The 25498-nt window shown below is 39.9% G+C and overlaps 1 protein-coding gene and 1 non-coding gene across 2 annotated transcripts in view; both read right to left on the bottom strand.

Annotated features, from left to right (window-relative positions):
* Nucleotides 1–25498, bottom strand: part of Lrmda (leucine rich melanocyte differentiation associated) — a 1080690-nt gene that overhangs the window by 325481 nt on the left and 729711 nt on the right. The window lies entirely within an intron of this gene.
* LOC138826252 (small nucleolar RNA SNORA42/SNORA80 family) lies at nucleotides 20829–20960 on the bottom strand. The gene has a single exon (XR_011371607.1). It is a non-coding gene; the product is annotated as a small nucleolar RNA SNORA42/SNORA80 family (small nucleolar RNA).

Genomic DNA, 25498 nt, shown 5'->3' with positions numbered 1-25498 from the left:
CCGGAAGTGGTACTATGGCTCGCTGAGGGACAGCGCCCAGGCCCAGAGTTCAGACCCCACGACAGGACCCCCCCCCAAAAAAATAAATAAATAAAAATAAAAATGAAGGCAGTTTTCAAGTTTTCAGCGACGATCTTTCCAAGACAAAATGGTCCCCTGATTTCATACCATAATCACTCAGAAGACACAGGGCCCATCAGGTCTCCTGGCAGATCATATTCCTGTCCCCATGCTAACAACCAGATTGAAATTATATTGAGCCAAGCACATGGAACATGGCCTATTCCCAGAATTACTCTATTTGATCTTCTCAACAACTTCATGAGTCCTAACTTTACTGAGGAGGAAACTGAAGCTCAAAAGGGTAATGGGAAGGGCCTGAAGCCAGGCAGCTGGTTAACTTGCATGGACAGAACTGGAACCTAGCCTGACTTCAGGATATCCACTTCCACTGCCCAAGGGAACAGGAAGAATTATCCTTGCCCCTGACAGGGCAAAAAAAAAGGAGCAATGGACCCACTTATAAACTGTGTTTTTGTCAGCTTAAAGAAGCTATCACTAGTTGGGTACCAGTGGTTTATGCCTGTAATCCTAACTACTCAAGAGGCTGAGATCTGAGGATCCTGGTTCAAAGCCAGCCCAGGCAGAAAGGTCCATGAGACTCTTATCCCCAATAAACCACCAGAAAACCAGAAATGGCACTATGGCTCAAGTGGTAGAGTGCTTGCCGTGAGCTGAAGAGCTGAGGGACAGCACCTAGGTCCAGAGTTCAAGCCTCACAACCAACAAAAAAAATAAAGAAAGAAGGAAAGTAAGAAAGAAGCTAACACCGATTCAAAATTCATCAGAAATGAGGGGACACTTTCTTAACACTGCACAATGGTTCTGTTAAAATAAATAATCATCATAATAACTAATAAAATAACAAAATAAATAATCATTATAAACATACAAATTGAAAAATCTATGGTTAGAAAAATCTATGCTAGAGAGCAAATAGGTAGTGTCAACTGTAACTTGGATATTGTTTGAATCTGTGTTGAAATGTAATCTACAAATATGAGGTTTAAAAAGGGTTGGAGCTTAATCATACTGGCATTTAGAGGCAGGGTCTTTGAGGGATTAAAGTAAGGTAAGGTTATCACTGAGGAGTCTCTATGAATGAATTCTGGTGGTTTTAGAAAAGGGAAAGACAGCAGAACACATACACATGCAATATATATGCCCACCACTTCCTGTCTTTTGTCATGATACCAAAGTCTATCAGTAGTCTGACAAGAAGGCCATCAACACACTTAGCTCCTTTAATCTCCAGAACTATGAATCTCTTGACTTATTAAAATTACCCAGTCTCAGATACTTAAATACAAAATGGACTGACAGTAAATGTGTGTGTGTGTGTGTGTGTGTGTGTGTGTGTGTGTGTGTACACACAGAGAGACAGAGATGGGGAGGGGAGGCAGAATTTCCCAATGATAGACAAGGAGTAAATATATAAATATGTTTTGAATCAATTAAACCTAAATCTCTATCCTGAAGGAATTAAAACTAATATAGAATCACTAAACATGCCATTAAATCAAGAATTACAGTAGTGGCCAAACGGTGGAGAACTGGGCATAAACCCAATTCAGAGTGCTGAAAATTAATAAAGTAAAAACCAAATCATAAAAACCAACTATTAACCCACAGCTTGATATTAGTGAGAATGAGCTGGGACCAAGTTTGGCCTGCTCATCTCCTATTACCAGGGTTTAGCATCATGCCTAGCACGCAAGGAGCCCAACAGAGAAGTACTCTGAGAATGAATGAAGCCACACTGTCCCCTAGCTATTGTTTTTGGTCAGCCTGGAAGTTCAAGGAAGTAAGCCAGTACTTGCTCTGGGCCAGGTACCAATGGTTCCAGACCTCAGGAGCTCCAGGACTTCTGGGCAGAGGACAATTACTACCCCAGGAAAAGCCTGGGCTCACAGCACTCAGGGTATCAGCACATTTCCCAGGCAGGTCTTCTTTACAGCTGGAGGAAAACATGGCTGATGAAGTTTCACTAGACATGTTAACTCACTCAGCCCTCAACAACACTTCACTTGTATACTTTTGACCAAAGAATAAAAAGATTGTGCAGCTCTGACTTAATGTGACTCCTCTGCCTTTTTTCTGTTCTTGGGGTGGGGACTAAGCTGCCAGTTTCTTGGAGCTCCAAGGCAAAACAGAAACCTTCTGCCTTCCAGGATGCCCATCTGGTACATTGCTGTGAGTGGCATATTCGGGAAATAAATAAAAAAATAAACAAACTGCCCCAAATCCCACTATTACCATTCTACACCTCAGGCTAAATGTTAGTGCCATCTTATCAGACTCTGCTTGTAATGTGCAAATGGAAGAAAAAGAGATTCCACCAGCTAATGGCTGTTGACTAAGTGCCATTTAATCAAATGTTGCAGTACCTAGAGTTATTTTTAACAGATGTGCATCTGGATCAATATTGGATTAATAAAAAATACACAAAATGTGAGATTAAACAAGAGGTTTTGGTAAGTTGACAGTAAGACCCACTTTACTACAAAGTCATATTAAACAGAAGCCTTTGATATTATTAGGGAAACTCATAGGAGATCTTAGGTTTCTGGCAGCCTAACAGCAACAAGTCATACTTTATTGTTGAATTCTTTCCTTTAAAAAATGTACTTTGAGCAAATTGTGTACTTAGAAAAATTAATTGGAAACATAGCTTAAGTTCTTACCAGACCCATATTCAAAACATCTGAAGGCTGCCTGGATAAAAATGCGTCTCTCATGCTGTCTAGATTCCTAACAGGCGAAGAGGACATAGACTGTCACATCTCCCCTGGCATAAATATGCTGAGAATCATCAGGGATTCATTATGGCTAAAGACAGGAAAGAGACTTAGGAAGATGTTTTCTTATAGACCAGAAGGACTACCGATAGTCATAATAACAATATTTGTCCATGGCTTTGCAGTATATAAAATAACCTCACAGACTATTCTGTCTGGTCTTCAGAATCTCTTTGAAAGAAAGTATTGTGATGCATATTTTTAGAGATAAAGTTCAGTGGGTTTCCCAGAATTTGCCACTGGTAAATGGGAAAGATAAGACAGTACCACATCTTTTCTGGTTCCAAATCATTGTGTGTTATTCTGAGGAAAGTTCCAACCTAGTCCTACTGAGAAGCCTAACCATGAAGCCCTAAAACTCCAGGAGGCAAGGTGAGGTACACAACAAATTTCAGTTTCCTGCATAACAGTGCAAAAAGTCCTCACTGTCCCATTGGTTTTTGCCTAAGAATCACAAAGCCAATATCATAAAGGAGGCTACATAATCCATTCTCTTACCATGATTGCATTACACTTACATCAGGGCTCCTCTCTATTTTCCTCAGAGAGCATTTAACAGGCCACCATTGTACTGCTGCCAAGCCCTGGAAAGTTTAGATTCAGCATTTGCAAATCATCTCTTATGACAAGTTGCCAATATGTAGATTAGTCCCAAGAATGAATGGATTCAAAAATCACACATCACTCAATTTCAGCCAATTAAATGAGTACCATCTATCATTAAGTCTTTCTCCTTTGGATTACTAGTGCATGTACATCTGACTAGGAAACCATTTTAGTGTGAATGGAGTAGGGAAACAAATTCTTTTGTTTTGTTTCAGAATTGTAACCTACTATACATACTTGAGGACTGGCCATCGGGGGAAATTTAGGAATGGAACTTAGGAAATTCTATTCTACATAGTGTAAGTTTTTATCCCCAGATCCACAGTTCCAGAGCTCTTACAATTTTCTGATATGATGTTTCACAAAGTCTTCCTCATTCCTTTCCTATTTTTCCAGCCTTCCAAAATATTACATTTTCATGTGAACTATAGAATAAGCCATAAGATAGAAAACTACTTATGATCAATACATGATTTTTCTCTTCTTTGGTTGAATAAAAGTGATCATCTCTGGCCTTAACATCCACCCAATATACCAGGAAAGTAAGACCCAGTGCTTTAATCCTAAAGAAAATGGATACAACATTAAGAAGACATAATCTTACCACCTTGTATGTTTACTTGTAAATTTATAGGCACATTCTAGCTTCTACAAATGAGGGAAACCATGAAATCTATTTTTCTCTGGGTCTGGCTTATACTTAATATATATTTTTTCCAAGTGTGGTAAAATAAGGGGTTACAAATGAATTGATTGAAGTGGAATAGATTCTACGGAGAGTGTAAATAGTGTATTTCTTTAAATACACTAAGTCAAAGCCCAACAAAGTAAGTACCAGGAAATGGTTACTTGCCGGAGGGGAGGGTGGGGCCAAAAGGAAAGGGGAAGAAGAACAAAGGGAGAAGGGGAATTAATTCAGGCAGGAATTAATTATATGTGCCACAGAATTGAGAAATATAAGGGAAGGGGTGGGTTGAAGGGGGCAGTGTGATGGTGTTGAAGTAGTGACACAAAACATTCAATACATAATCTAAAATTAAGAAAAGGGACAGGATAGGTTGGGAGGGGTGGGTGAGAATCTTGAAAGGAGTGACACTGATCATAAACTGCTTGAGTGAATAGCAGCTCCTTTGTACAACTACTTAAAGATAATAAAATATTTTTAAAAGGATTGTATCTTCTTCAGATAAAACAATTCAAATAAAACTTTTTCTTTTTTTCTTTCTTTCTTTCTTTCTTTCTTTCTTTCTTTCTTTCTTTCTTTTTTTTGTGCTGATTCTGGGGCTTGAACTCAGGGTCTGGAAACTGTCCCTGAGCTTTTTAGCTCATGGCTAGAGCTCTATCACTTGAGCCACTCTACCACTGGGGTTTTGGGTGGTTAAATTGGAGATAAGAGTCTCAGAGATTTTCCTGGCTGGGCTGCCTTCAAACTGTGACCCTCAGATCTCAGCCTCCTGAGTAGCTAGCATTATAAGAGTGATCCTCCAGCATCTGGCTCAAACAAAACTTTCTTAAATATAGCTTATTTAGCTCTCTTTTGGCACCTAGATGGATTGTGTACCCTTACCCTCACCTTGAGCATTTATAATATACATCTGCCTGTCTCACCCTCTTCCTAGTAGTGACCTGAATCCTGTGTTTATCATTGATTTCAGTCTTCTGTATAGCAACATACCATCTGAATAAAAAAAACAAAAAACAAAAACAAAAAAAAAACCTTGTCTTTTTCTTTGAAATATAGAAGTCTTTAACTCTCAAAAGGTGGGTCAAAGTGCACCAAGTTAATCTGGCTAGTCAACTAGTTGAACTAGGTTTGTCTACTGCTACCAATCTGCATCACAAATACCTCATATGAAATGCCTCCATATGAAATATTAACATTATTTTTGATGAAAGAGCGATGGGAAAGAATTAAGATATTATGTGCTTGCCATAGCCCTTGTTCCTTGAGAAAAAAAATGTTACTATAATAATTTATGTATTTGTCAAAAATTCATGCTATTTAAGCTAATATAAGTGTTAGACATTCAATTGAGATGCAGGCAAGCTCTCTTTGTGGAGGAAGCTGAAGGCTATTTCCATGGAGATGGTCTACAATTAAAAAAAAAAAAAAGAAAGGAAGATGGGCAGGCTGCCCTTTTCAAGTCCCTGTTGCCCTCTGCTCCCTCATACACAATCTAGGTCAGTTCTGATGGCTGAGTAGAGGAAGGTAGAGCCTCTCTGCACTAGTCAACTCATTTCTCTATTGTCTTGTCCTTTTCAAATCCTATTTTGTCCACACTTGTTGGTGGACATCATTCTTTTCTAACTAGTTTACTCCTCCACTCCTCTCCTGCTAGTTTCTTACCCAATCTTTAATCTTCACCCTTGAGAACATAGGTGGCAAACTCTATGCCTGGGCATTTACTTTTGGCTTTCCTTCCAAGTTCTCTTCTGTTTTAATCAAGGCTCCCTTAGAGAGACTTGTCCTTGTGCCTCCTGCCACAACAAATATTTTTCCAAGCTTCCTGTCTCCATTGTGCCAGCTTAATACTGTAAAGTCTAGCAGAGACAAGAAAACTAGAAATCAGGATTTTTCCATTGGACAAGGCAGAACATCACATGAATAATATGTCCTCCTGCTGCTCCTTGTGACATACCCATGATAATGTTCTGGCTACAACATGAGCTCTCACTCACTGGTGCCTACTGGGGCTCAAGCACCATGCTAAGAATTTAACATATGACTGACTTCTCCAAACAAGAGTGTGAGATAGGTATCTCTAGATCCACTTTATAGATGGAAGAAGGACTCAAAGTTGCCATCTGCCTTCTCCAAAGGGAAAAGTTTAAGCTTTTACCTCTGCCATCTTAAGACACACCTCCATTTAATGTGACAAAGCACTTCCTAGCCCAAGCAGGAGCCCAATTATGGGATTACTGCTTACTAACCAGATGGCACAGAGATTTTCACAAAGGTCACCAACTCATGAGAAGAAGGTTGGTTAAGTTTTTAGTTAAGATACATTTTTCTGTCCCTATAACTTGCTGCTGTACTACTCTCAGAACGTGGTTGAAAAAAATTCTGATTAATTGACTATTTCTATTTGTAGCAAAGATTTTAGAAAGAGGACCTGACCTGAGGTCTTGGTCCTGCTATTGTGGGCACAGTGACTCCTTTCCAATTCCCCATATAAACTTTTTTCAAGTGAAGGCATTTTATAGCTTCTCCAAATCAATTTACTTTTCCCATTCAGATTTAAAAGACAACACATAAGCCCAGGGGGCATCTGTGCTGGTGTTTTGTCATTCTCAAGAGCAACTTAGATGGGTTATTTGAAGGTTCAGTTAGCAAGTGTGGCTAATGCCTTTGGGAGGAAATGAGAAGGCTTGAGGATGAGTCAAACACCTCAAGCCAATTGAGGTCCTGGGACAAAGTACAGAAATAAGCAACCAAAAAAGGCAGTCCTCTGGGGACAGGGACTGCTGATTCTGTGAGGATGAACACCAGACATTAGTCTGCCTCATCAGCCTAGAGGAGGTCAATGGGTTCTTGGGAAATGAATGCATGTGAGGAAATGCAGGGAGGGCCTTGAAGGAGGCTGTGCTCCTTGGAACGTGGAAAAAGCTTCCTCCCATGGGCTAGGAATGGGTTCTGTCCTAGAAGGGGGCTTGATAAGAACAGAGAAGGCCAATGGAAAGTCATAATAACATCCTTACGAAACTCAAGAGGAAAAAGGCCAAGTGTTGATCCAATATGACATGGTCATGCCTGAGACCTGGTATACTGATCTATATTGCTACCACTTGTCCTCTACCCCTCAACTCTGATGTAGGTGGCATCTGATCTGAGATTGCAAATAAGAAGCTTAGACATGATAAGGTAGCATCAGGGATATGAATCTTAAAGTACAGCCAAAGATGGGGGTCAGGGGAGTGAGGCCAAGAGACTAGCACAGGGTAGGCTGGTGTTATAGAAGACTTGGGATGGGAAGATCTAAGGAGAGGGTTTATTCATCGATCCAATCTGAGGATTTGCCTTCTGGTGCTGATAAGGAAGAAATAAAAAGGGTATGACTAGGTAGTCAGAGAAACAGGGACAGAGTCCTGGTAGAAAAATGCCTCCTCTTCCTGCAGATCTCTGGGAAACAGAGATAAAGCTTGTGACAATGCTGGAGCAGACCTGCACAAGGGACAGATGATGTGGGCATTGACTCAATCAGATGCCAAAAGAGCTGAGACTCACACAAAAGTGCTACAAAAGAGGGACTCACAAGCCTACATGAGGCTACTGATTTCCAGACCCTACTTCTCACTCTCTTCCACTGAGAAGTCTGAATTCTTCCCCTTCTCCTTCTCATCCAAGAATCAGGTAAACAAGACCTTATATAACATAAAGTGGCCCTCCCAGATGAGACTCCTGTCTGGGGAGTAGCTAAGAGGCTTTCCTCAGTTTCCCTGGCACCTTATTCTCACTTGCAAATAAATGTTGCTTGTACTCCCACTGTTCCTGCTTCATATTTCTTTACATGGTGAAGAGAAAGAACTCAAGACCCCTAGATGGCATCATTCTCTATCCTCATTGAGTGGTCCTTAAATTTAGAGGTTACTAAACATTTGCTTTAAGATGTTTCTTCTAAAGCTTTGGCCTTGCCTTCCTCTGAGGCCAAGTATCTGCTGGCTTCCTGAGAATCTATCAATCCTGGCAGTCATCACTCTAGACAAATAGTGAGGATCCAAGTGCCAGTGCCAATTCTTCTTCTTTAATTTTCCCATGTCATCAGGCTTATTCTGGAGCAAACCCAATACCTGTCTATGTTTCACTGTACATCAGCCACTCTACGTGGGTTATGAGGTGCTGAGGCCCCCAAGGGCCATGGCTGAGCTACGTGAGCACATTGCTGGGGAGATGGCATCCTTCGCAGAAAGTTGCCACCACAAATCTCTCTTTGATGGATACTCCTGGAGACGCTGATGAGTGTTTCCATGACTTAGCTTTGGAAAGGAGACTCCCACTGGAGATATCTCCGTGTGTGTGTGTGTGTGTGTGTGTGTGTGTGTGTGTGTGCGCGCGCGCGCGTGTGTGTGTGTGTGTGTGTGTGTGTGTGTGTGTGTGTGTGTATTCAATGAAACAGGGGCAACAGATTTGCCATTCTATCAATTAATTATTCCAGGCTCTTAAACACACAGGTCAGTATCTTCTTCCTCCTTCCTGTGCTGTTGAATACTACCTGTGCTCTTAGGGATTACAAAGACTAAAATTCACATCCTTGAGAGTAACAGCACTCAAATATTTGAAGATGATTTTCATGATCCCTTTGTCTTCTTTGCTGAAAAAACAGTTCTGGGTTTTTCAAAACAGCCACATGTGACTTCTATCATCCTGGTCCTCAACTACCATGTGTCTTTTCTTTTTCAACCGTCTTCCATAGAGCTGACCTACGCATACAAATTAGACAAGCAGTTATTGGTCAGCTATATGGCCTGAGGCATTATCTCCAGTTTCCAGGCCTTAGTTTCCTCATATTCTCAGTCTGAGAATCAGTCCAACTACCTACTAGAACTAGCTGCTTTCAGGCCTAAGATCCTACAAACTCCAAGATTTGTGGAGCAGAGAGAATAATGCCCTTCAGTCCCCCAACTCTTGCTCTCTGATGAGATTCTATTCTCTTTGTACTAGCTAAGGTTGTAGAAATACTTTGCAACTAGTACTAACTACAATCTAAGACAATAAATGGCAGTCTTTGGGTTAAATGGAAAGGAAAATGGAGACAGTGGGGACATACAGGCTGATTTCAACAAAATTCTCAATCAACACCTCTCAATGTATAATGCAGCAATGGAAACAACTTCTGGGGCATCCAGTTACTGTGCTCAGGAAGTGCCGTCTGGTCTCTGACAAAAGTCTAACTGGCTTCTTCTATAAACAGAGATGAATGACCATCATCCATGGGTTCATTATAGCCAGGAATGGGTTCCTAAAGCTCTTGCAGTAAATAGCACAAAGACACACAGAGATAGAATAAGGAATTTCCTCTGAGAAGTGTCACTGGGCATTTCTCAAAGATGAGACAAGCCTCAAGGAACAAGCTGCCACTTGAATAAGCTGCTTTTCTGGATTCAGTCATGATGACAGCTGCAATGCCAAGTTGCCAGAGAGAGAAATATTGTTTTCTTCTGGTGGGCTAGATCCTTTGAAATGAGCAAGCTGATCCCATGAGGTTTGTGAAGTAGAGCTGGCCTCAGGCAAGACTGTTGAGTGAGGGAAGTTTGCCTACTAGACCTCCTACTCTTCAGCACAACCAAGTTCACAGGCTCTCCTTTCCCACCACTATACAACACCTTCTACAATCCCCTGTGATGACAACAGCTCTCCTTTCCTTGTCCTTTCGCAATTTGTCTTCCCTGAGCCTGTTTTCTCCAAAGATGCTCCTCTGACTCAGTGACTTAAATCATGCCCAAAGGCAACTGAGTAAAAATATGCCCCAGGATTTATTTACCCAATTATGACACTTTCCATGCTTGCAAAGATACAATAGAAATATTGACATAAGGTCAATAAGAGTGACAATCTGGACCAGAAAGTCTTTGTAACCCCCTCACATCCCAGCCTCTCCTCAACATAGTGGGTACCACCCATTGAAAGTTTTTGGTACAATGAAAGACTTGCTCAGACCCACCAAGTAGTCTTCAATGAATGACTGCTTAGGTTTCCAATACAGGGCCTTGTGGGTTATGAACACATGAGTCTGTAAGGACTATTTTTTTGGAGGGGGGAAGGTCGTGGGGCTTGAACTCTGGGCCTGGGCACTGTCCCTCAGCTCTTTAGCTCAAGGCGAATTGCTCTACCACTTAAGCAATAGCCCACTTCTGGTTTTCTGAGTGGTTTATTGGAGATGAGAGTCTCATGGAGTTTCCTGCCTGGGCTGGCTTTGAACCACGATCCTCAGATCTCAGCCTCCTGAGTAACTAGGATTATAGGTGTGAGCCATCGATGCCCAGAGGGCTATTTATTTTGTGATCCCATTTCTCTGGGGTCCAACTGACATTTCCTTTAGCAATCTCAATTTCATGAGTGGGTGTGTAAGACCAGCAGTGGTTGGAGTCACTTAGCCTAGGACAAACATCTAAAATGAGCAAAGAAGGCTGGGCGAGTAAAGGCATACCCTCTGGAACTAGAAAAAACAGGAATTAAACAACAGCTCTACCATCGTCTGACAAACTCATTTACCTGACTTTATTTTGCTTTCTTCATCTGAAAAATGGTCATATCAGTTCCAGCAAATGGCCTTTTTATGATGATAAAGAATACTGCCAAGTAAGATAGCTGACATTCAACAAATGTTGTTTTTTTTCTTATTTTCTCATCCTCCCCTTGTTATAGAATAAGCTATCTCTTAATTATCTTTACATTTGAGATAAAGAGTTATTAATCTACTCAACATCCAAGTGAAGAAAAAACAAGAATTTTTAACCTGCTTAGGAAAAGGAACCACTTTTAAATAAATCAAGCAACTATTTACTGCCATTAATAAACTATACTTGATTTTCCAGGAACTCCAGAACACACTGACAAAGTGCAGCTTCTTTTGAATTACCAGAGTTACCATTACTGAAACAAATACAGATCTATTTCCTCCCAAGTAAGTGTAGTTTCTTTTTTCTTAAATCAATTCAGATAGGTTTGCCCACAATTAGATGGACATTGTTGATATTCCTGAAGTATTCCAAAGCAAGTGATTAGATACAAAAATCTAAATTGATCTTGACAAGCCATTTTCTGGGGTTGGAAATGTTATCATGCTAAGAATACTTTGCAAAATGATAGTTAATGTTCTTGACAGGAGAGAAATCCTTCCACAATGAGAAAGGGTGGTACTGAGAGGGGCAGCTTCCATTTCTGTGAATGTGCAGCCTCCTCCAAAAACTTGAAGAAGTTCTCCTTTCACTCTTGACCTCTGATAGTTAAGAAAATAAGCAATAAAAACTTAAGCTTTGTACTATAGAAAACGTTAGCAGGCTTAATGGGCAAGAACTAAATTCTAGGAGGTCCAAAATGGTGCTATTAATTGGATGATGCTTGAAGAAATAGGTCTTGTGTGCAGACCTGGGAAAAAGCACCTTAGAACTGCTTAGGCAATTAGACAGTACCTACAATCACAGATAGGTGACAGACAACTCCAGCCATTTACATGTACTATGTTAAGAAAGCAGTGTTTAGAATGGATCTGGGGCCAGGCCTTCTGCATGGACTATGGTGGGGGCCTATGAGTCAGCTTCCTAGCAATATCAGGCCCCACCCAACTTCTGGATTTGAAGCTGCCCTTTCAGTGTAATCAGTTTTCATTACTGCCCTTTGATCTCTTCGCTTCTTGGTCCACAACACTTCAGCACCTTTATTTTCTGCCATAATTGCATGTGAAAGATTTTCCTTTTGATAGACACTAGATGCCAAGCTAGGACAGAAGAGTATGTTGAAAAGTGTCATGTGACCTGTCTGCTTCTGAAGGAAGCCTATACACCTGTGGAAGACAAACTGTTTTCAGAGATATGACATATCTATCATCTGTCCACGGGATATGAGCTGTTCGGTCTGCTTCATAGCAAGAAGCTATGAATGGCAGAATAGACTGTGCTGAAAGAAATTGGTAGTACACAGCCCTATGTCTGGCAGGCCTCCCCAAGCCACAACTCAGATCTGGCTGGGTAGAAATCTGCACAGTGCAAATTCTGGTGGCAGGCGGAGAGGCTAGCTGAGGCCCTATTTCTGCTCCCTGTCACACTGTCACTGAGGGACCATCACCTGCTGACAGGGCCACACAGTTTGCAATTATAACCCAGGCCCCCTTCACATCACAGCACATTCTCATTCAGGAAGATCCGACAGTAGACATATTGCTAACAAAAATATTCCTGTCTCTGAGATAGATTATTGTCAGGACAGCTCTGTTCAAGGCTTTGCTATCTCCAAATTTGCCTATTCACCTCTCCCTGTTTAGCCAGGGTTGCTTCACCTAGGTTTGTGAACTCCTTCTTGGGTTCCTTTCTTTCTAGGATATCAAAGCCTTAGATGGCCTGTCTACAACAATAGTGACAATACTGGCAACCAATGCAACAGTAATAGCTTTAATAACAATAGCTAATGTGTATTGAGCACTTACTTGGAAGTGTGCCAGGTACTGTTCTAAGAGCTATTCAAGTATTAACTCAAAGGGACTTTATAACAACTCTTAAAGGGGGTAGATGGTACCATTAATCTTATTTCACGGACTAGGAAACTAGACAAGGCCTCATGAATACAAATGTAACAGCTGGTGCTAACATCCAAGCTTTACCTGGAGCCTCCGCTCTTAATCATTGTGCTCTGGAGTCTCAACACAGAGTTTTGTGTATTTTACCTCTAAGCCTTAGAACAATCTCAGTTCTGTAAGAATCAAAAATATTAAATGATTTATTCAATAAATGGTAAGGCCTGGATTTGAATCAATGCCTCTATGACTCTGAAACACATTTCTTTTCCAGCAGTGCCAAGTCTCAGACACTTGTTGTCAGTTGGAGGGTCTTAGATTACTACTAGAATGTGGATAAAAAACATGAGGTTCTAGAAACAGATTGGTTCTGCTTAGCTCATTAGTAGAACCCCAGGGACTTAAGGCCTTCTGTATGTATGTATGTATGTATGTATGTATGTATGTATGTATATATCTATGCATGTATCTATGTATCTATCATCATCATCATCATCAGAAAAGCCTAGGGCTCTGTAAAAATGAGGCTAAGGTGGAGAACAATATTTCCCTTTCACTTGAGTCCACGTTCACATTTACTATGTTAAAATAACTTCACATCTCTTCAATTAACCCTTAGACATTATATTTTATTATTTGTATATATTATTGAATTTAATTTGCAAAAAAAATTCTTCGAAGTTTTTTCCCCATTTTTGTGCATAAGAGGGATTGGTCCACAGTTCTGACACCACAGCACAAATTTTTTTAGAAAAGTTCATGACACATTGGAACAAATAGTTCATTAAGGTAGGTAGACTACATCAGAAATCCTAAATCTGGAGTTCCTATTTTGAAAAAAGTGATGGCCATTGTGTTTACTATTTCTTCTTCATTGTGCCTTGTTTGTGTCTTTGAAGAAGTTTGCCCATTTCAAGTTTATTGGCATGAGGTTTTCATAATATTTCTCCTAATCACATTGTTAACATCAGGGAAAGGTCTTCTTTCATTCCCAATAGTGTCAATGCTTTCTTCCCTGCATCATTCATCTGTGTGGTGAGGGGGGTTATTGATTTTATTAATCTTCCCAAACAACAAAGTTTCCTTTGCATTGACTTTTTTGTTTTTGCTTTCTCTTTTCTATTGCATTGATTTTTGCTTGCACTTTCATGATTTTCTTTCTTCTGATAACTTGGGAACTCTATAAGCATGTGAGTCTGCTTCAAGTTATTCTGACTCACAGTTTCTCTCCTAATTGTCTTCAGTGACTTTCTCCTTCCGATTTATTTTGTACAGTTTCTATTGTTACATTTTCGTGTTCACTAATTTTTCCTTCTGTTAGTATCTAATTAGCTACTAATTCCTACCAGGGTGGTTTTTATCTTGACATTGCAGTTTTCATCTCTAGAAATTTGCTTTGGGTTTGATGACATACATCTTTTTAATACCTTAACCTTCTTGTGTGTTCCTTAACCTTCATACACACAAAGAATAGTTATAATACTTGTTTTAATAGCTTTGTCTACTAATTGTGTCATCTTTATTTCTAACTGATCTATATTTTTATTCCCATAAAGGGATGCCATTTCCTTAGATGCCAGACACTGTTGATCTAACCTAGGGCTAGATTTTAATTCACTTCAGTATTTTTGAAGATTTATTTCTGGAACACCACTAAGGTATTTGTAAGCAAATTGGTCCTTTTGTGATTTATCTTTTAAGCCTTGTTGGGCAGGACCCAGGAGAGTTTTTTAATGTTTTTTCCCTCTTAGGCAATCCTCCTCTGAGTAATCTAGCAGATGCCCTGTACCCTGTCCTCTACTCTAGCGGCAGAAACAACGCTACTGGCCCTGTGTGAACTCCAAGTGCCACTCTACTGCTCCTTTCAAGTGGTTCTTTACCTGGCTTCTAGAAGTTTCTCATAGCATGTTCTAATCAGTCAGTATTCAGCTGAAGACCCAGGAGAACTTTTATAGCAATTTCTGGAGCTTTCTCCGGATGCATCTCTCTCTCCCCCATCACCTTTCTCCTCTTTCTAGGACTCTTCTTTGAGGATTCTAGCCACTTCGGGCTTCCCTACTTCTCATCTCACGGGAGCTACCATTTCCCTAGAAGTCCCTGCCCAGCTTCCCTAGGCCAGGTAACTGGCCTGCACCTGGGGGCAGAGGAAGTGACTCTGAAGCCACTTCCCCTTCCTCTGAGGTCACTTCCAGAACCACCCCTGTCATGCCTCCTTCTGATTGTAGGAGATTCCCAGGCAATGAGATCACATCCATATCCACCATAACCTCAGTCTCACCATGAGTTGACCTCTGCACACCTCCATCCTGTGCAGGCCAGCAGGTTCAGTTTTTTCCTTCCTCTGCCCCCGCATCCCTTGCACACCCTGCACCCTTCATCTGGTGCAGGCACTGTACACCCAGTCTTGTGGAGGCTAGCAGTATACTCTCCCCCCAGTAAATGCTTTTCTGCCTGAATCATGTGGTGGCCTCCTTTCAGTGAATCTTATAGTGATTTCCCCTACTGCATCCTGAATATACTCTAGACAGGCAGGGCAAATGTAGGGGTCACCCTGTTTGTCTTGGAGATATCAATTTCTGCTTTGTGTATCATCCCATTTTGGAAACCCAGTTTGATTATGTCTGCCTTTGAAATTGTTTATGGCAGGAGAGAAAATCCAGGCTTTGTTACTGTTATGGCCTTGAACAAAAATCTGTTTACGTTTTATGATGTATTGACTGAGGAGACTTTGGGTCTAGCCCTTGAGAGAAAAAGACTTCTGGAAAGATCACCTGCTGGTTCCAGGACTCCCAATTTATGGTTACTTTTCAATTCTTTCCCTTTGTCTTTTTCTACTCACTATCATGGAAATGAAGTCCGGAGCAGGGGGCAGTAGAAAGGGGCTGGCTATCTCAATGAACTTGGCAAGCATCTTAGGAACTGCTGCCCAACTACTTTCTGAGGGAAGAATGGATGGGGGGAGGCTTCTTTCCTTTTCCTCTTTGAAAACCCCAAAGGCAGTGTCACCTAAAGGACAAGCACAATCCATGAGCCAAGCTCCTTACTCCATTCTACCACAAACGTAGGGACAAGTTGTTTCAAACATCTGTGCTTTTGGGGCACAGATGTAGTTCCCCTCTGATGACTAAAGACACAAGTCTGCACTCAGCTTCCTATAGAGCAAACTCACTCCATGACCTTCAGAAAATGTATTTCCAACTATGAGACAAAACAAAATACTGATCTAGTCCTAGATTTAGCACCTGTACGAACTATGTGACCAGATATGATGATGTTAAGCAAAATGAACCCCAAGATAGGGGTTCTATTGTTCCTAATGTATTTATAATCTACCATGTGATTTTTTTGTGTGTGTGTTTCTTTGTATGTTCCTCCCCCACGGTATAACCTCTGTTTTCACTGTATTTGATGTTGGTGCCCTGCATCTTGTATATACATTTCTCTAATTTGGGGAGGGGAAGGGAACAAACAAAATGCTTAAATAAGGATACAGGTTGACCCATTGTAACAATGAGATAATGAGATGCACAAGACACTATATTTAAAAATGAACTTTACAATTTAGGCGCGGGGGTGGGGAGGCAGGGGGCAGGTGTAGTTGTGGAGGTGGGAGGGAAGGGATGGTAGGGGAAAAACGAAGGAGGAGGTAACAATACTTGATAGGAAATGTACTCATTACCTTGCTCATGTAACTGTAACCCCTCTGAACAGTATTTTTACAATAAAAAAGTATTAAAAATAAAAGAACTAATATTTATCAGGTGTTAGAAACACACATTTCATATTTATTAACTGATTGAATGCGACAAATACCTTATGAGACAAGTAGCAACATTAGCTCTGCTATATAGATAGGAAACTAAGACAGGCCCAGAGAAATGAAAGATCTTGCTCAGAGTTGTACATTTAGTGGTAGCAGTAAGAACTAGACCCAAGCAATCTCACATTCAATTAATGTTTATGCAAATATTTGCTATCTCTCTTAGAGACTTCCCAAGGGCCAGCACAAGAAGCCAGTAGAAATTATTCTAAATCCATGGCGGAGACTCAAAGATAGACCTATATAAGGCTGTCTGGAAGTTAAGTGAGTTAGTTTTCTTCAAATTCTGAGTTTCTTCAAGTCTTAACACACTTACCAGGGTAATTTGGTAAGGAGTCTTCTATCTTTCTAGGCCAGCATCTCCTGGGAGTGATGAAAATAACCTAGAATTTGTGAGGGATGAGACTCTTTCGAACAAATGGATCTAAGTGTAGTGCTGGGGATACAGCTCAGTGGTAGTGCACTTAATTTAGCATCAACAAGGCCTTGGGTTTAATCCTCAGTACCATACACTCCAAAAGTTCCTAGCCCAACACTCTGAATATTTCATCTTTCAGCTTTCTCTCTGGATCGCCTCAAAATTTCAATGGAAAAGGAGGCTGCAATGCTTGGTAAGAAATGTACGCATTATCCTGCCCATGTAATTGTAACTCCTCTGTACAGTATGTTCACAAATAAAATTAAATTAAATTAAAAAAAAATTTCAATGGAAAAATTTTCAGAAGTAAGGCCATCCAGTGGCTTTCAAGCACTGACATTATTTTATTTTCACAGAGAGACTGAATGGAAATTTCTAAGAATCTACTTGTGTTGTCCTAGTGATTATAGAGTAATGAGTGGACAAAAATATGAAGCTAAGCCTCTAAGCATGTATAGCGTGACATTACACAGTGAAGAATTGTCCTCCCGCAAATGACAATGAACAGTCCTTTTCATAACACATCCAAATACTGGAGTCTATCAGTTCTATCAGAGCATTTTTATATACAGTATTTTTTCCTCACTGGATTGTAAACCTATGAGATCCCCTGACCTTGATAGAACCTAAAGCTAGCTTTCTTTGGCAATCCATGATCCAAGAAAACCTTCTGGCTATGACAAGACCTCCATCGTAGGCCTACCATATGGATTAGCCAGGCAGTGCTCCTGTGTCCTCCCAGATGACACAGGAAGAAAATTCTTAGGAGACATCCTTACAGCCTTCCTCCACAGAAAGTTACTTAGCCATCCAAGACAGCACTGCCTTCCCTTCCCATCTTCTCTAACAGAAGTGTTGCTCAAACAGTGGCATGGGGAGGAAAAGGCCTAAAACAGGAAAAGACAGAAGAAAAAGGTAATCTCATCTATGAGAGACACACATCTCAGAGGCTCTGAGGTTTGTGGCTAAGGCAGTATTTAAGAAAATATTTCCCTTACAAAATGGAAATCAGAATGAATTCAGACAGAAATGTCAATATTTCCTTGAGCTGAATTATTCTGGGAACTGAAAACAGTAAGGACTGGTTAGTTTTAACAATAAGATCCACTTTTGTCATTTTAGCAACAAGTTTGATCCAATTAGAGTACCTACAACACACTTTCATATCCATAATCTTAGAATTAGTATGAAACAATCTGGAAGGAACTACTCTAAAGGAAAGGAGATGGATTATCTATAGCTCTCAACTCTCTAAATATGGTCTCTCCAATTCACATTCTTTTTCACTTGCTCATTTCTTTCTTTCCTCTCAGTCTTATCTGCAATTCATACATGGACATGGATTCCCTACTGACATGGTTTTCCAGTGTGAACCATGTGGTTCTGAGTAGTGTGGCAGAAAAATTCCTTAGCCAGACTTAGCTCATGGCTATTTTGAGATGCTTCAGGAAATAGATGTGGCAAGAAATTATAGAATGCACAATCCTGTGACTAAATGGCAGAACTCCTGTGAAGAAGAGAGACAGATTTGCCTACATTTCAGTTTAATATTTAGTGTATAATTCATAAAGCAGATAGGTCCCTCTTGAGAACAAAAAGCTCTCCCTAAAGCTTTCCCTAAACAGATAACTTTTCAAACTAGGTTCTCTATTTTCTGTAATCCATGATATTATCTAAAACTATAAAACACAAAGTGTTATAAGATCTATAAAGACAGTCATAAAGCATCCTCTGAATATTCTGGAATATAAGTCAACAAACTTTCTGTAAAGGGGCAGATAGTTAATATTTGTAGACATTTCAAGACCATCTAGTCCTTACCACATCATTTACCCATTCTTTTGTTTTTCTTTACAACTTTTTTTAATGTAAAAACTATTCCTGGATCAGAGGTACAAAAATGAGACACTAGCCATAGCTGGCCTGTGGGCTAATGAGCCTTTACTAAAACTAAAACAAAAAACAAAACACACACATACACACATTTAAAAAAAAAACCCAGACTGGCTTTTTATATATTGCTCATTGGAATAAATATTCACCTTCTCCTCACTTCTAGATCTGTAATTTGATGAAATTGACACAATTAAATCTACAAAATTTTCAAAGTTTCTTAGTAGACACCACACAGTCTTTATGTTCAGGTGTTTACTCTGCAAACCCATTTTGTGACTTAGAGAAAAGGTCTGACCTCTGAGCTCTGAGTTATCTTCGGCCAGATTAAAAACAAAAAAAGATACTTGCATTAAATGATCTCTGAAAAAGCTTACAGCCTATGATCTCTCAGATTCCATGAATGGCTCCAGAAAACTCCAGTGGTCTATTATTCAAGGAACTATTCCCAAGTCATCTTCATTATATTGGGAAAAACTCAATGATGTAATTTCCACCCTATCTCAAGTTTTCCAAGAAGATAAACTGTCCTCATTTTTGCCTTGACTATATCTCCCAGATGATATTCCAGAAGCTTCCAAAGTGATCATGGATTCATTGCACTCATCCTCAAACAGAAAAGATTCTCAGAGGTTATCTTAAATGATCATAATCTGCATTCCAAAAAGCATAGATGCTGTTTCTAGAACTTATTTGATGCTACATTTTTAAAACTGCTGCAACCTTCAAAGCTTCTAGAAGTAAAGTCAGTTAAAACACACTTTTCTGCCAGGTGACTGTGGCTCATGCTTGTAATCCTAGCTACTCACTAGGCTGAAATCTGAGGATCATGGTTCAAAGCCAGCCTGGCCAGGAAAGTCTGTGAGAGTCATTTCTAATTAACCACCAAAAAGCCAGAATTGGAGCTGTGGCTCAAAGTGGTAAAGTGCTAGCCTTGAGCACAAAAGCTTAGAGACAGTGCTGAGGCCCTGAGTTCAAGCCCCAGAACTAGCATTTAAAAAAAACAAAAACAAACAAAGGCATCTTTCTGATCCTTCACTTTATACCATTATTATTCCTCAAGGCAACAAGAGTTAGGGCTAGGTCAGATACCCAATCATGCAGAAGGGGTCTTCTGTATATTTCATATAAGCAGTACTAAAGTAGCATCCTCTTCTTCTAGAAGAAAAGCAAGTGTTCCCTTTCTATTTCTCTCTGCTCAGCCAATGGCAAATGCATATGCTCTCACTGATTTACCAGGCACACATTTAGAATTAAACTCAACTGCCTAGGACTTGCATTAAGAAGAATTAATAAACTATCTCCTGTCCTGCAGTCAGAAACACTTGGTCTGCTCAGATTTCTTCATTCACTCAAGCTCCTTGAAGATGGATGAGCTTTATACCACAGAAAGGAAACAGGTCATTTATCTGACATCAAATTATTTACTGACATAAAAAATGATAATATCCATCAACAAGCAGTGAGTCCCAAGTGGGTCACACTGAGAACAAAGCTGTCTTTCTTTGATAAGAGTTATAAGGACATGCTAAGTGAGCTGCCATTTATGCTCCAATAATGTCATTACTGCCAGAAGAAATTCACGTTTTAAAGATATGTGAATCATTTCTCATGTATTTGAAACTGAGAGTCTGAATCTTGTTTTATTTTCTGAACTTCATGTAAAACTACATGTAAATTTAGAGCAAGAGAACTGGGAACATGCTTTGTTTGGTGAGGGAAGGAAGTTCTAACTTTTGTTTGTTTTTGTTTTTTGTTTTTTGTCAGTCCTGGGGCCTGAATTCTGGGCCTAGGCACTGTCCCTCAGCTCTTCAGCGCAAGGCTAGCACTCTACCACTTGAGCCACAGTGACACTTCCAGCTTTTTCTGCTTATGTGGTGCTGAGGAATTTAACTCAGGGCCTCATGCGTGTGAGGCAAGCACTCTACCACTGAGCCACCTTCCCAGCCTGGAAGTTCTTACTTTTAACATTTATCCTTCCCTCTCATTCTCTTAATTTTTTTTCCATCTGTGTAACCCTCTTTAGTGCCAGTAGCCCATAGGTAGAGACCTGGAAGTAGTTCGGAACCACAGTTTGCTCTGACATGGGACATTATAAAGGCTCAGAGGGACGAGCCTGCCATGAATCCAACCAATGTATCTCATTCCCTTTTTTAAAAAAATAAAAGTATTATCCATAATCATCCCAATATCTAATAGGCAACAATTAACAACTGTATTTTCTAGATAAATAACCTGAAGTTCAAAGATATCTGTTGGGTAAATTGCTCAAATTCAGAGTTAGTAAATGGTAGATGAGGACTGTAAACCAATGATTTGTCTCACTCTGCAAAGATCTTGGCCTTCTCTGTTGACACCTATGTACCTACATATCTACCTAGCTGCCTTTTTGAACAAACAAAAGTTTTCTTCCAAAAAACATTCCCGTTCGGGTATGGTGGTGCACACTTTTACTGCCGGCATTTAAGGTAGAGGTTGCAGAATGAAAAAATCAGAGGCTAGCCTGTGCTACACAGCAAGATCCCTGTCTCAAAAACTATAAAAACCAGATGGCTGTGCATGGGGCTTTGAGGTAGAGTGCTTGCCTGACATGTATGAAGCTCTAAGTTTGATTCCCATCACCACAATTTCTCCAAAAGAACTTCCTACAACAACTTAATTTTATCTCAAAGAAAACAACACCAGATGTTAAGTGAAATGAACCCGAAGATAGGGACACAAATGGTTTTTTCTTTCTTGCTATTGTTTTTAATGTATTTATAATGTACTATGTGATTTTTTTGTTTCTTTGGTATGTTCCTCCCCGTGGTATAACCCCTGTTTTCACTGTATTTGATTCTGGTGCCCTGCATCTTGTTTATATATTTTTCTAATTTGGGGAAGGGAAGGGAAAAAACAAAATGCTTAAATAGGGATACAGGTTGACCCATTGTGACAATGAGATGCACAAGACACTATGTTGAAAACCAACTTTACAACTTCAGCAGAGGAGTGTGTGTGTGGGGGGGAGTTGGGGAGGTGGTGAAGGAAGGGATGGTAGGGGAAAAACAAAGGAGGAGGCAGCAATGCTTGATAGGAAATGTACTCATTACCTTACTCATGTAACGGTAACCCCTCTGTACCGTATTTTTTACAATAAAAAACGTATTTTTAAGAAACCACTACCAAAGACTTTTATTAAAAGCAAAGGTCTCACAAACATGTGTGAAACTGACTCACACTTTGGGTAATTACCTAGAAGGCAAGGAAAACCACAAGTAATTGGGTAGGAACAACCTGTCATTCGAGGTTATTCAGAAGTGAAATCTAAGTAGCAATGAACAAAGACTGTACACCCTAAAAATGTTAACCCTATGAAATGATGTAAATCTCACCACTATTTAAAAACCAATGTGCTGGAATCTGGAGTTCTTTCTATTATACTTACTGTATCAGGATTAACATGGCTCTCTTAGGGTTCCATTTTCTGTGTGTGTGTGTGTGTGTATGTGTGTGTGTGTGTGTGTGTGTGTGTGTGTGTGTGTGTGTGTGTGTGTGTGTGTGTGTGTGTGTGTGTGTGTGTGTGTGTGTGTGTAAGAGGGGGAGGGTTTTGAACTCAGGGTCAGGGCCTGGACACTGTCCCTCAGCTTTTCCACTCTACCACTTGTCCATGTCTCCACTTCCTAGCTTTTTTGTGACTAGATGTCTCTCAGATTTGTCTACGTGAGCTGGTTTTAAACCAGAATCCTAAAATCTCAGCCTTCTGAATAGTTAGGCCTACAGACATGAATGACCAGCACCTGGTGAGGGTTCCATTTTCTCAGTCACCACCTCTGATCCTATCTCATCCCCGATAGGCATGAAGGCCAGCCTGCCACTTCTTATAGATGCCTGGTCTCCTGGCAGACTCCCTTTTTGTTCTTTATTATTTGTTTCTTGCCTTGTAGCTTGGCTCTCTCCAACTGTGTCTTTCTAGTATAGAACAGTCTGCTATAGGAAGGGAAAGTATGTCATATGATGACTTGTTTGTCAAGATGGCCCCAAAGAAATGATTTCACCACTTACATTTGTTTGTTTATGTTTCTCAGAACTCTCCAAAGTGAGAAGGCAGAAGTGACTTTTCTGACACCGAGAAGGAAGCCTGGTTTCATTCAGCATGTGGCTAGCATTCTTATCTCAGCAAATGAATCTTGGCTTCCTGGATATATTCTGATCAAGATGAATTATATGTACAATTCAAACTCCAGAAAACTACTCAAAAACTGCTCAAGTACAATGAGCCAGGCTTCTGCCAAAGTTGGAAATGATTAGGAAACGTGATTTTGGCTGAGCATTCAGCTCTGTTTTGAACGCTTTTATTTCTGTGTTATTCTCATTCACTTAAAAGAGAAATACACCAGTCAGAGACAAGATCTCTTTCCCTTTTCATGTTTCTCCAATTTATCTTCCTTGGCATAATAAATTTCTCAAGCCAAAGAGTTGAGAGTGTTGTCCTGTTTCCTCAGCTTCTCCTCCCCCCCCCCACCATTATCTCAGTTATCTCTGGTTTATTTTTTCGTCTTTACTCTTATCATCACAGTTTCTCTGAACATTATAAAGCTAGAATGAGTCACCTCCCACCCCTGCAGCTGCTTATGGGTATTTCAGGCCTTGGGCTTTCAGTTCCACAGCTCTGGTGCTTGACATGTTTGGAAAGCAAAAGAAAACCTAGCTATATCTCCATTAGAACTGATGACCCAACTGTGAACTATATATTTTTTAAATTTTGTTTTATTGTAAAGATGCTGTACAAGGCGTTACAGTTACACGAGTAAGGTAATGAGTACATTTCTTGTAGAACATTGTTATACCCTCCTTTGTTTTTTTTCCTACTGTCCCTTTCCTCCCCCATGCCCCAACTCCTCTCCCCAGAAGTTGAAAAGTTCATTTCTTGTGAAAATCTGTACTATGTGATTTTTTTTTGTTTCTTTATATATTGTTTCCCCCTATGGCATATCCCCTGTTGTCACCATATTTGATTTTGGTACCCTGCATCTTGTATATACATTTATCTAATCTGGGGAGAGGAAGGGGCATAACACAGAATGACCCCTTGAACTATATTTTTTACAGCTAGAAATAAAGCCTTTTCCAGTATGAAAACAATTTTAATCAAGATCTGTTTATGTATCATTGCTTACTGTCAGTGTGAGGTAGTGTGAGGAACAATGGACAGCCAAGTGCAGTGGTGCACTCCTGTAATCCTTGCACTGAGGTGAGCTGATGTAGGATGACTGCAAGTTTGAGGAAAGTTGAGGCCAGTGAGAAAATGTCTCAAGCAAGCAAGGAAAGCAAGGTGAAAAAGAATGGACAAAAAATGGTTCTAGAATTCAACTATAATTAATTTCATGCTGGTATTGGGGCTTGAACTCAGGACCTGGAAATTGTCCCTGAGCTTTTCTTGTTCAAGGTTACCTTTCTACCACTTGAGCCACAGCTCCACTTCCTATTAGTTTGCTGTTAACTGGAAATAAGCACCTCACAGACTTTCATGCCTAGACTGGAAACCTAGATTTTCAGATCTTGAGTAAGATTACAGGTGTCACTGGTGCCCACCAGAATTTTATTTTTAATACAAAAATTTTAAAACCTATTTTGAGGAGTTCCTTTAAAAATGCATATTCATAATGATAGATTATAGTATAATAAGCCACATATTCATAAGTAAACATATAGAAAATCTATTGCAACTGTATCCATTAATATCTCTCCTCTTCTTCCAGGAAGATTTTTTTAAGCACATAATTTCTTTCATACACACTCCAGATATTTCCAAGAGACAGGAACTTCTGTCTTTTAAAAATATAATCACCACACTTTAAAAAATATAATCACACAATTAAAATTCCTGACATCAAATAATCAGTGTTCAAATTTCCCAGATCATCTCATGACATCTTTTAAAATACTTCATTATGAATTTTATTCTCAGTTATGAGAATAAATTACAGGCTCACACCTGTAACCCTAGCTACTCAGGAGGCTGAGATCTGAGGATCGCAGTTTAAAGCCAGCTGGGGCAGGAAACTCCGTGAGACTCTTATCTCCAATAAACCACTAGAAAACCAGAAGTGGTGCTGTGGCTCAAGCGATAGACCGCTTGCCTTGAGCTGAAGAGCTGAGGAACAGTGCCAAAACCCAGAGTTCAAGCCCCACGACTGACCAAAAAAAAAAAAAAAAAAAGCCCAGGAAGCACACAAGATAAAATAATAATTTGTTAATATTTGTTTCAGATTTCTCTTAAAAAAGACTTTTTAGAGCAGTTTTAGTTTCACAGCAAAATTGAGAGGACCAAAGATTTCTCATAAATCTGCTATCTCTACCAGTGTACAACTTCCCATCATTAACATACCCCACCAAAGTGGTACACTTGGTACAACTGATGAACCTATACTGACACATCATTATCACTAGAACTCTTTTAATTTACATAAGGGGTTCATTGTTGATGATTCAATGGCTTGGACAAATGCATGGCGTGTCAATCATTACCATACTATACACAATACTTCAACTACCCTCAAATCATGTGCTCTGTTTTTCCCATTCATCTTTTGCTCCCTTGTAAGACTTGGCAACCACTGCACCTTTTTACTAACTAATTCTGTCTTTTCCAGAATGGTATAGAGTTAGAATCACGCAGTAAGTAACCTTTTAC

Source organism: Dipodomys merriami, unplaced genomic scaffold (genome assembly GCF_024711535.1).
Source record: "Dipodomys merriami isolate MVZ:Mamm:240054 unplaced genomic scaffold, mDipMer1.0.p SCAF_14, whole genome shotgun sequence".
Lineage (NCBI taxonomy): Eukaryota > Metazoa > Chordata > Mammalia > Rodentia > Heteromyidae > Dipodomys > Dipodomys merriami.
The sequence above is the reverse complement of the archived record's forward strand: the minus strand, read 5'-3'. Positions and strand labels throughout refer to the sequence as shown.